This window comes from Helianthus annuus, chromosome 6 (assembly GCF_002127325.2).
Source record: "Helianthus annuus cultivar XRQ/B chromosome 6, HanXRQr2.0-SUNRISE, whole genome shotgun sequence".
Taxonomy (NCBI): Eukaryota; Viridiplantae; Streptophyta; class Magnoliopsida; order Asterales; family Asteraceae; genus Helianthus; species Helianthus annuus.
This window is the reverse complement of record NC_035438.2, coordinates 118,671,565-118,684,715: the sequence shown is the minus strand read 5'-3', so window position 1 is coordinate 118,684,715 and position 13,151 is coordinate 118,671,565. Positions and strand designations below refer to the sequence as shown.

The 13,151-nt window shown below is 36.9% G+C and overlaps 1 long non-coding RNA gene across 1 annotated transcript; it reads left to right on the top strand.

Moving 5' to 3' along the window:
• The first annotated feature begins 9,543 nt into the window (after positions 1–9,543).
• On the top strand, positions 9,544–12,509 carry LOC110864149. Its single transcript, XR_002549671.2, has 3 exons — positions 9,544–9,747; positions 11,450–11,500; positions 12,358–12,509. It is a non-coding gene; the product is annotated as an uncharacterized LOC110864149 (long non-coding RNA).
• Positions 12,510–13,151: the final 642 nt, after the last annotated feature.

The window sequence follows — 13,151 nt, the reverse complement described above, 5'->3', positions numbered from 1 at the left end:
CCTTTTTCATTGCAGTTTTAGCACGTAGCATCCTTAATCTTCTTGCAGTCTACCGTCTTGTGCTCTTTGGACTTGCATAACCCACATGCAGGTGGTCCTGACTAAGACTTGGTCTCAAGCCTGCATTTTCCAAAGTGGCGTTTTTGGCAAGTCTTGCACTTTGGCTTTTCCTCTGTCTGCTGATTACCTTTGTTGGACCCAGGCTCCTTTTTGTGGTTCGTGTAACCCTTATGCTTCTTCTCAGATCACCGTGAGTTATCGTCCTCACGCTTTCTCTTACTTTCTTCCGAACTCTTAAGCGATCTCAATCTGACCTCATCTAAAGTAAGAGACATACATAGATCAGCTGCTGACCTAAAGGTAGTAGGTCTATATGCCTTAACATTGGCCTTTATCTCTGGGGCTAAACCCCCAATGAAGCGAGTTATTCGCTTGGGTTCCGGTGTTATCAGATACGGAACCAGCCTAGACAGGGTATTGAAACTGGTGAGGTAAGCTTGACAATCTAAATTCTTCATCACCAATGATAAGAAATCTGATTCAATCCTCTCAACCTCGTGTTGAGGGCAGTAATTCTCCTTAATGAGAGCAACAAACTGATCCCAAGTCAGATTGTATAGTGGGATCTTTCCAGCAGCCTGAATGAGAGACTTCCACCATGCTAGTGCCTCTCCTTTGAATGATTGGGATACATACTTTACCACATCCCTTTCAGCACAACCGCTGATGTCAACCACGGTGTCCATTTCATCCAACCAGGTCATACAATCAATCGCTCCTTTCTCCCCAGTGAAATCCCGGGGTTTGCAAGAAACAAAGTACTTATAAGTACATGACTTGGTACGTGGTTCATTATCAAATACTACTCTTTTGGATGGAACATTGTGTTGATTGGATGAGTGTCGATCATCATCTTTCTTTGGTTCATCTTTCTTAGAGAGTGGCTTGCTGTGAGCCTCTGAATGAGTCTTAGGGACAGAGTTAGTGTGGGGTACAAATGAGGTCCTATTGTGCGTCCCACTAGACTCCCTGAATTGCCTATCCACAGCTTTAGTTACAGTTGTATCAATCAGTGTACGGAGCTCTTCCTTGGTTATATTAATCCTAGTATTCTCATTATTCTCCAGGGTATGACTATTTACTTCTTCCGGCGTAGCCATGTAGCTTGAATTGCTACATAAAATAAATTTAATGACAAGGTTTATTTAGAAGCCTATACAGTACTATCGTTCTTGACGACTTATTAACCTTGGTACTAATAACCATTTTGATTAATTTGTTAATTATATATATATTCAGGATCTTTATTACAATCCCTAGTTATAATTTAATAATAGCACAAAAAGGCAAGTCACATGGACAGATTTAATTTATAAACCAGGATTTTACAGAATCGAGGTATTAAGGTTTGAATCAAAGTTCATTACCTTCTCTTGACAGGGAGCTGTAGGCCACCACTGTCTTAGTCCCAAAGGACGTTAATTATAGCCCATAGGCACTTTATCCTTAAGGGATGATTATATAATTAAGGGAAATTGGAATGACCCATTTTAAGAATGACTCATGTGATTTTATCGAATCACATTTTGCCAAGAATGTTAACATGTTTTCAGATGTTAACAAGGATTGGAATCTTTTGAATAGGTTTCACCATCTTGGCCATGTCTGCAACGACATATAGACTAGGCTTTTCCTTTAAGATTCTTTTTAATATTTAACGCAGAACAATACTAAATTGAGATGTTAACAAGGATCTGAATCTAATTGTGGAACTACCATCTTGGCCCTGTCTTAAGATAACACACGAGCTAGGTCTTGTCCTTTTTAGATTTTGCCATTTTATTATAATGGTAGATCTTATAAAAGGAATGATATTTTAAATCTAATCGTTCCACTAAAATTTAAACAAGTACATGGTTGCCCTAAACGGGACTTCTAACTAAAATGATTTACCCATGCAGGGGCTAAACAGAAAATAACAAGGAAACAAATAAAGGACAAAATTAAACGAATTAGGATTAGTCCTAAGTTCTGTGTCTAGACTCGAGAATCGAGGAACGTGCAACTGTGTAACTGAGACTAAACACAAAAGGCTAGTGTTTAATTCACTCAGTGTTGGCTCTAATACCAACCTGTCACACCCCGATATTTTCACATATTACCGGTGGGCCCGGTGGGGAGTATCGTGACGTAGTTGATATCATCATAGTCAAACAACACAATTTTTAAATGCACAGCGGAAGCAAAAGATGAATCTCATTACAAACCGAATATTTAGTAATATTAAAGTATCACAAACGGACTGTAACGGATCCACAGGCGGATCAAAATAAAAAGGAAACATAGTTCATCAGACTTTAGCATCTAGAGCTTGCGAGCCTTAATTAATGATGCCAGGAGTAGCCAGCCTATTTCGTCTAGTGCCTGCACTTAGCCTTTTTGGAAAATACATCAGTTTGCACTGGTAAATACAATTAACTCACTCATTTTGAAAAGGTTTAAGAAAATTGATTTGAATACACAAGGCACAAAAATATTTTATAACTTGGGACAATTATTAAAAATAATCTTGTATACAGTTTTACTTATTTGTCGTCTGTCAGGGCCGGTTTGTAGGGCCGGACAAGATTAACTGACATGCCACAGGTATAATGCCCACAAGGTTGATTTCTTTAAGTGGATTACCAGTTTTTACATAATGCAACTGTCAGGTGTACGCCTACACCCCATGCTTAGGTCGTGGCCATTTCTTTGAATGATGTCAAGGATATCCAGGACATGGTCATTTAACCCCCAAGGGCCATACACCAAATAATACAGATTAAACAAGATAGGTAACTGCAATAATCACAATCCGATTTAAACGACTACATACCTGACCAAGCGGTATTATTATAATACCGTATCCCAAGCCCGTATAGGGAAAATAAGTTAAGAGTATTTACCTGAGCAAAGTATAAATCAAAAACAGCAAGTGCACGTAGCTTTTACCGGGCTCCTAATCTGGAACGAAGGTTTTTAATAACCTATTAGATTCCTAACGGGTCTTTAATTAAGCCTAAACTTAGACCGGTTAGTTTTAAAGGAAGATACGGTTCAAGTGCACGATTAAGCGAAGACCGGAAGAGAATGTAATTTAGACCCGACAAGTTTGGAGACTTGTATAATATGGGTAAACTAAACACATTCTGGATTTTGAGACAAAAATGATAAGGTTTGACCCGTTTCGGTCAATTTATGCAAACTAGTTACATAAACTGAACCGAACGTGCAAAATGCGTAACGGGTAACCATATGAGTCATATACAGGTTTCCTAAGTTAATATGCTTTAAATATATTGTGACATCAGTAAGATGTCTCGTATTATGCCCCAAATGAATTTAAACTCAAATTATGCCCCGTAAGGGCATTTTGGTCATTTAAAAGGTTATAAAAGAGTTTAAAATAAATCTGAGTTTTAGGTCTGATATAATCCGTAAAAATACTTAATTTACTAATTTATATCAGTAGGGTATTACCTATATGTGAAATTTATCATTTATAACCAAACTATGTACCGAAAGGGCATTTTGGTAATTTCACCTAAGGTTTAAAGGTCAAATCTGGAAATCTGAGTTTAAAACTTTCGCATACTGATAAATTATAAAAACTTACTTAAAACATCAGTAGGTATCAAGTCTTATATATTTAATTGGTTTTAATACATTCTATGCGTTTAAAACGCGTAAAAAGGCGGTTTTAAGCGATTTCCGGGTATTATAAGAAAAGATGATATTTTTATTATTCCAGAAGGCTTAAAATATTCTATTTATCATTTAGATCAGTAGAAAGAGGTTGGGTATCAAAAGGATTTGTAAAACTCATCTTATAGCCCAAAAGGGCAAAACCGACAACTACCGAATTAAGCTTAGAACTCTATGTTATGCTCAGCCTAAAAATAAATAAAAATCTCCAAAAATCCTAAAATATTATTTTGTATCAGTAGGTAAAAAGTTTGGTATCAAAAATCGGGTTTAAATAGGCTATATGCTAATTACGCCGTTTAATTACTAAAAAGCTTTCTAATTACGCTATTGACCATAACTCCTAATCTAGACCTCAAACTGATGTCAAATTTTAGGGACAAGTTTATAAATCAGTAATGAAGGTTTCTATTCTTTTATATTTTCAAAAATCATGTTTTAATGTCATATGAGCATAATAGTCAACATATAAGCATTTAACGGAAACATGCATATGAATCGGATAACTAATGAACCAAGTTGTATAATCACAGAGGGTTATACTTATACGAAACATGGTCCTAATAAAGCTCTAAGACATTTCTAAACTATGCTCTAATGGGTCAAAACTGAAAGTCAAAGCAAAAGTCTACTTTTGCGACTTTTGGTTCCGAATCGAGCTTAAACTGAAAATTGTCGAGTTGAACATGTTTAGACATGTTCTTACATTAATTACCAAGTTATATTAATGATAAAAAAAGGTTGCATGGCTTCTACATTGCTAATTATGCATTAATTTGAAAATAAGCTTTCTGTTGACTTTTTAAGATCAGCTTTGACCCGACAATTGACCTAGTTAGAGTGGGAATCAGAGGGTGCCCTTTTGAGGGTTTATTGCCCACATAATTACCAACTCATAGGTACTTTAAATTTGAAATTTGACTGGACAAATTATGATTAATGACGAAGTCAAACCTTAATTGCGATGGTTTGACTTTAGGCTAATAAACTAGGCAAAACTGAATTAAGGAAGGTTAAGGACACTTACAAAGGTCCTAAGCACGACTAGTGATCACTAGGAAGGGGTCTTGAGCTCCAGGAACCTCCAGAAAATGAGTTTTGAAGTTTTCAAGTGAATTATCAAAATGATGCAACTTTGGGTTCCTTATAAAGTGAATTTGATGCACCAAGATCATTACAAATAAGTCTATGGGATGATTCCTGATTATCCCAAGTGTCCCTAGGCCCTTCTAAACCATCAAACAAGCCCCTAGAATTGAATAAAAGGCTTCTAAGTCGGTTTAACCTGCTGAACTTGCAGTTGTGCATGAAATATGTCTAGGCTAGGCCGTCGCGTAGCGCGACGGCAGAGGGGGTTGCTGGTGGCGCTACGCCAGCATGTGGGTAACCAGCCAAACAAGTTTCAAAACTTGGCAGATTTGACCCCTGGACCTTAAAAAGTGGTTTTAACTTATTATTTTGCACTTTTAACCCTCCAACTTGATTTCTAAGGACCCTAAGTTATAAACAAACTTGGTTAAGTCCTTGGGGTTAACTTTGTGATCACCCGAAAAACCTTTAATTTCAACGTTGACGCTTTTAACCCCTCGTATACGAATATTATCATAACTTTCTCATACTTTATCGAAACCTTGTGAAATCTTTATCATGTAATCTAGTGAGCATAATTAATTGTTACAAGGCTTTGGGTTTGCTAAAAGGTCACTCAGAGGTATACTTTAAACATGTTGACACATTTAACCCCTGTAGTTTGTAATCTCTCACTTTCTTCCACAATTAGCTTCGTATGATCCATGATTCATTCGTTTCAGGGTATAGACATCGTGTAGGGTCGTAGAAAAGTATATTTATCCATTGTTGACATTTTGAATCCTTTTACACACATAGATTCCTTGTTTGACAACATTAGTCCCTCTAAATCAATTCTTTACACGTTTAAAGTCCATGACACGTGTTGATATATTATTGGACATGAATTTTCGAGGTGTTACATGAGTTCTTGGTAAGCCAGTGATGAAATCCATGGAAACCTGTTCCCATTTCCACATGGGTGGTTCTGGTTGCTGAAGCAAACCAGACGGTTTTTGGTGTTCCACTTTGACCTTCGCACAAGTCAAGCATTTGCTCACATATGTTGCTATGTTCGCTTTCATGTTTGGCCACCAATACAATTAGATCATAATATATCTTATCAGAACCCGGATGAACAGAATACTGAGACTTGTGCGCGTCATCCATCACAAGTTCTCTTAGATTACCTAATGGGACCCATATCCGCTCCTTGAAGTAGCGAATACCGTCAGATTTGGTTACGAGTTGTTTCTCCATGCCCTGCATGGATTCAGCTTGAAGATTCTCGTCCTTCAACATTTCAGCCTGGGCAGAACAAATCTGGTCAGGAAGATTGGAATGGATTGTGAGTTTCAAGGCTTGAACATGTTCGGGTTTGGATTCTTTCCGACTTAGGGCATCAGCTACAATGTTAGCTTTGCCTAGATGATACCTAATGGCATAGTCGTAATCATTTAAGAGTTCAACCCAGCGACGTTGTCGTATGTTCAACTCTATCTGATCGAAAATGTGCCGAAGGCTCTTGTGGTCGGTATAAATAGTACATTTAGTACCATACAAGTAATGCCTCTAGATTTTAAGTGTAAACACCACGCTTCCCAATTCTAAGTCGTGAGTCTTGTAATTCTTCTCGTGAATCTTCAATTGTCGAGAAGCGTAGGCTATCACTTTCTCGCGTTGCATCAAAAAACAACCAAGACCTTGAATAGAAGCATCACAGTACACCACGAATTCGTCCGTACGTACCCTCAGGTAAAGACATTATTGGTGCACTTCAGAGTTTTTGTTTCAAAAGCTGAAAGGCACTCTCCTGTTTCGCTCCCCACGAATACGTGACACCCTTTTGAGTTAAAGCCGTAAGAGGTTGAGCGATTTTTGAGAATCCCTCAATAAATCTGCGATAGTACCCCGCAAGACCAAGAAATTGTCGCACCGAGTCCTAGGTGCTGCCCAATTCTTGATAGAATCGACCTTTGCTAGATATACGTGTATTCCGGACTCGTTGACCACGTGACCCAGGAAGTGGACTTCTCGAATCCAGAAATCACACTTGGAGAATTTCGCGTAAGGCTACTCCTTCCTCGGGAGCTCCAAGATACGACGCATGTGCCGCTTGTGGTCCTCCTTACTCTTAGAGTAGATTAGAATGTCAATGATAATCACAATGACAAAGTCATCAAGATACAGTTTGCACACACGGTTCATGAGATCCATGAAAACCGCAGGTGCGTTAGTTAACCCAAATGGCATGACCAAAAACTCGTAATGGTCGTACCACGTTCGGAAGGCTGTTTTGGAAACATCTTCCTATCAAACTCTCATTCGATAATAGTCCGATCTTAAATCGATTTTTGAATAGAAGCATGACCCTTGCAGCTTGTCAAATAGATCGTCAATACGAGGAAGAGGATAACGATTCTTGACCGTCACCTTGTTGACTTCACGATAGTCGATACACGTGCGGAACTAGGTCGGGGGCTCCCCATGGCGAAGAACTAGGTCGGATAAAACCTCTATCCAACAGTTCTTGGAGTTGATTCGACAGTTCTTGCAACTCTCCCGGTGCAAGACGATAAGGAGCACGAGCAATCGGAGCTTCTCCTGGCGTGAGTTCGATCTGGAATCCCATATGTCGATGCAGAGGTAATCCTAGAAGTTCCTCGACATACACATCGGAAAAGTCACGAATGACTGGAATGTCTGTGATTTTCTTTTCCTCAGACTCAGTATCGGTAACGAGCGCTAGAATAACAGGATAACCCTTTCGGAAACACTTCTGGGCTTTCATAGCTGAAATGATGCCAACCGTAGCACCACTCCGATGATCTTGAACGGATAGTGAATCTCCACTAGGGAGAGGAATATGCACGATCTTCTCTTTACAGAGATTTTCAGCTCGGTGTTTGAACAACCAGCCCATACTGACGACTATATCAAAGCTACCAAGAGTGACGAGATGAAGATCAATGTCAAAAACTTGACCTAGAAGATCGAGTTTGCACCCTATGTGAACATGAGACGCTTCTATTGGCGTACCATCAGCCAATTCCACAATGTGTTTGGTTTCAAGAGGTGTCGGGGTCGACCCTAACAATCTACTGAATTTCAAGGACACGTAACTCCAATCGGCACCGGAATCGAATAAAACAGTGGAGTAAAGATTGTTCACAGAAAATGTACCGGTCACGACGTTGCCATCTTTCCTGGGTCACCCGCGCCGATAGTGAATGCTCTCCCATGAGCACCATTTCTGACGTTGTTACCATTGTTGTTGTGATTCCCGACATTGTTGTTATTGTTGTTGTTCCCGTTGTTGTTGTTGTTATTGTTGTTCAACTGTGGGCAATTCTTTTTGATATGACCCTCACTTCCACACTAGAAGCATCCCTTCCAATAACCCTGATTCTGTTATGGATGTTGTCTCTGTTGTTGCTGCGGCTGTTGCTGTTGTTGCTGTTGAGGTTGTTATTTCTGTTTTTTCGGGAACGGAGCTCTACAGTCTTTTGTCATGTGACCTACCTTGTCACACCTCTGACAGACTCGAGTGCACTGCCCATGATGATGGTAGTTACACTTGTTGCACTTCAGTTGTTTGTCTGCGTAAGAACCTTGACTCTGGTTGTTCTTCTGGTTCTGATTTGCAGCCGGAGTCTGGTTGAAGCTGTGATAGTTGTTGTTATCAGCTTTCTTCTGTTGCTGGCTTGAGTTAGAAGCCTTGTCTGAATCATTCCACTTACGCTTGTTGTTAACAGCTGGAGTAGTCACAGCACCACGCTCTGGTAGTGAACCACGTTCGACTTCCTGATCAGTAAGTTTGTGGGCTAGACGGATGATCCGTGGTAAGTTATCGAGATTCGCCGCAGTAACCATACCTGTGACACCCGGCTTTTCAGGTCGTACCGTACAATTATAGCACGTGTTGTGAATAGGTAACAGGACTATATTTGACTGATTATGATTTTTATATGTGAAATTTAGTGTATTGGAAAATTAAACTTTGATAAAAAAAAAATATGTTGGCAACGGTAAGATAAACGTTTATCGCGTAAAGATTAAAATGCGAAACGAACATCGGTGACCAACTGGACAGTGCTAAAATCCTAAAAACAGCCTGTTATGATTAAAATAATAATTTTAATCCTATACGTGAGGAAAAATGAATTAAAACGCTAAGAAACTCTATTTTTCGAATTTAATCGTGTATCGCGCGATGCAGCGCGTATACCGACAAAATACTGTCAACACAGCCCGTCAAGACAACTGAAAATCATTTTAGCAATAATTTGATAAGTTTATTCTTATAGAATGACAAAAATAAATAAAAACGCTTAAATTCCTATTTTTGCGATTTTTAACGTGTACCGCGCAACACAGCGCGAATACTGCCAAATACCGACAACATAGCCAGTCGAGGCAACTGGTAATTATTTCAGTAATAATTTTAAGTGATTATTTTTATAGAAATAATTTAAAACACACTAAAACGGGATTAAAACGCTAGATAAAATACCCGGTTTCCAGTAAAATACATGTTTTTACACTAAAAGTATTATATATACATATATAAGCGTGTAGTATGTGTGTATGTTGATACTTGGCAGCCATATAATTCTCTCTCTCTCCTCTTGCACCCACTCATTGGTTATGAGTGGAGGTGGGCAATGAGTAAGCATGCAAGAATCATTTCAAATCTCTTACATTCTTCTCATTTCCAAGAAACTAAATCAAAACACTCTAACTCATTCTCTCTCTCATAATCTCGGCCGAACACGCTCACACACATACACATTCAAAAATTTCAAGTCATTCCATGAAGATTCAAGGTCCTTTCAAGGTGATTCCAAGCTTGTAAGAAGGTTTGGAAGTGATTTCAAGCAAGAACAAGTCTCATATTACCATCTTTTCTTAAAAACCCACTTTGAAAACGTGAAGGTATAAAATATATCTTTAAACATTGTTCTTGGTTCATATAGATAAAGAAGTTAGTAAGAAGTTTCTCTTGATTCTTAAAATCCAAACATAAACTTGAAAATTTCAAACAAATGAGTTTTGAATAAAATAAAAATAAGTGGGTGCGTGTATGTACACATGGCCGAGAATGATGTGTATGTATGTGTATATTGTATTTTGAATTTTTGATGAAAGATTTCTTGATTAATTGATTTCTTGAAAAATAGGGTGATTAAAGTAAGTGTTAGTTGTAAAATAAGAGGGTTCTAAGGTGATTAGAGATTTGAAAGTGGTATATTAAAAAGTGAAATTTTGGAAGTATATGTGTGTATTTGTAAATCCGTATATATGTATGTATATGTGTATACATGTGTGTTAAAGTTGATATGTAATCATAAAAGTGAAAGATTTAAGTATGAATGAACATGGATGATTGAAGGATCTAAGGTGTCGTGTATGATATTTGAAAGAATAAGATGTTAGTGAGATTTTGATGCATTAAGATCATATTAGATGATAAAATTTATGATATGAGCATACTAGATGCATATACTTAGACATGCATGATGATATATGATCTTAAAAAGATGATTTGAATGTGATTAAGTAAAAATCGGTTATGAGCAGATTATAAACCTTAAAATAAAGTTATTTTGAAGTGTTTAATAGTATATAACTTTGTCATAATGCTTACTAACTTTGCATGTGATACTCGGTGCATAAAAAGTTGTAAAATACATGAAATCGCATGATTTATGTGACTTATATAAAAACTGCACTAATCTGAATATAACCACTATTTTAATCAGCAAATAACATGTATTGTGTTAAAATATCAAGTCGCTTTGAGTGGGGATGGTTACGGTAACGTTTAACGCAAAACTATGCATTAAAACGGTCAAAATCGGCTTTTCGGGTGGTTTCTATAAAACCAAATTAGATCAGTAAATAAACTGATATTTTTAGTTTAAAAATAAATATTTTAACTAATTTTAAGTTTACTTGATGTTCGGTTGGTCATACGTGACTTCCGACGCCCGAAAACGTTACCGAATCGCTAAAATACGCATTTTTCAATGAACATGAGTATGGGTTAATTTTGAGTGAATCTTATGTGATAAAATGAATTAAGTGATTTGAGCATGTAAATGCAATTATATGTTAAGTGTTAACTCGATAGTGGGAAAATTAGACTATGCATGTATGCATGTACGTTTTGTGCGGTAGAAATGGTAAAATTTCGTTAAAAGTGTAACTTGTTTGTGGAGCATGAAATTGGTACATGTGAGATGTTTTATGTATGTTTGCTATAAAAATGACAAAATAGTTAAGTTAATAATGTTTCGCGTGTTTCGGTGTTAAATTATGTGAACGTGTATATATATATATATATATATATATATATATATATATATATATATATATATATATATTACGACGCGCAAATCATAGATATATTGCGTATAAACGGAAGTGTTTACGGATTTGCACAATAGTGGTCACCAATAAAATCGTTCAAAACGCAAAAATCATAATATATATATATATATTATAACGTGCCAACATAATCACAAATGACAACTTTTCGAGAAAATCTCCAAGTTATGTGATAATTCTAAGAAACGGAGAAACTTAGGATTTTTGTGATTAAATGTATATTGATTTAGAATTGTTCCCATATTAGGACGTATATAATCAATTTCTGGGATTGCAGTATTAAAATACGCACCCAAAGGTGAGTGTCACTAAACCCATCTTTTTACTGCTTTATATATATTTTGGGGGTAGAACACGACAATAAAAGGGTTTAATAATGTTTTTGAAATAAAACATACCTTTTGATATAAATTATATATTTTCATTGAAAATATATGGATTTTTGGGAAATTTTATATATATTTCGGGATGAAATGGTTTTGAAGAATAAATATGTTTCGGGTGGAAGCGGGATTGGGCACGGTGTTTGGGGGAAAACGACCGTGTAGTTGGTACGAATATTGCTTGGTCTCAAGAGAGTAGGTATCAGCATAGGCTTACATTTCGTGGGGGATTTCAGGGGATTCGTACAACATCGTGTATTAAATTGTCATATTAGTAGGATATATATATTGTACGTGAGGCAGACATCATATTGTTCTTCGAGAAAGAACCCTGTGCCCATGATATCGTTTAATCAGTTTAAGTATTGCACGCGAGGAATTGTTGGTAGATCTATCGGGTTGAAAACCCCGTCGTGACCGGTCGCCCCGTGTCAATGTCAAACGACGAATTAATATTATGTTCATTGTCTAGCTTTGATTATCCCTGCATGGTTAATATATAGTTCGTATCGTCTAGCTAACATACGAGTCTGAAAGTTGACGCTATAATTTAATATACAAAACCTGGGCAGTATTACTATTGTCGGAGTAATGACCCGATGGAAGGCCCATGGATTTTATCAAAGGAGTAAAATGGACTTTCTAAAACTACGTGGATGTTTTCAATTAAACACCTAATCAGAAAGTTTTCCTTGGAATGAAATTTGTTAGTAAACGAATAAACGAACTCACCTTCCTTTGTGTTGGCATTTGATTTTAACGTGTTCTACAGGTACTTAAGTTCGGCTTCGGGAAAAATCATGGCGTATCTTATGTTTGATGATGCATGATGTTATGTTTAATTATGTTGGACAACTTTTAAACTACCTGGGGCGTTTGTAATAAGATCCGTGAGGATCATAACAACTTAACTTATGTGGTCGTGTCGTGACTTTTAAAATATAATGTTTAATGTCTATGTTTTAAAATATGTCAAAATGTCCAACAAAAGAGTGCATCGTCCAACAAGGTATAAATGGGCACCAACTTCCGTCTCCACAACGTTTAATATTCCGCTGCGACGTTTTTGGGGTGTGACAATACCCTTGACCTGTGAGTAACATAAGTTTTGTGATGGAGATTCATCTTTGTATGTTAAAAGAAATGTTTAACTGAAAATCAGCCATGAATCTTTACAAAATGTTTTCATTTATAAAATCATATGAAAATCAAATGATTTAAAGAAGTAATGTAAGGTTAACTGAATAACCAAATATGATGTGAGTAAAACAATGTCGTGTACAGAAAGTGTCATGTCTTGTATAGAAATGTGTCATGCGTAAACAAAATGTCATGTATCGAGCAATGTCTTATGTAAGCCAAGTTGTCATGTATAAACCAATGTCTTATATAAAACAATGTTTTTGAATGAACAAGAGTATTGTTTAATCAAAAGTATCGTTTTATATATGACTACCTTTATTGCGTAAACATATATTAGGTTTGTTGGCGAACACATTCAAGCCTTCTTGACTGTCGGATAAACCCTTATTAGGATCAAGGTTTATCAATGTTCATTGGATTCTG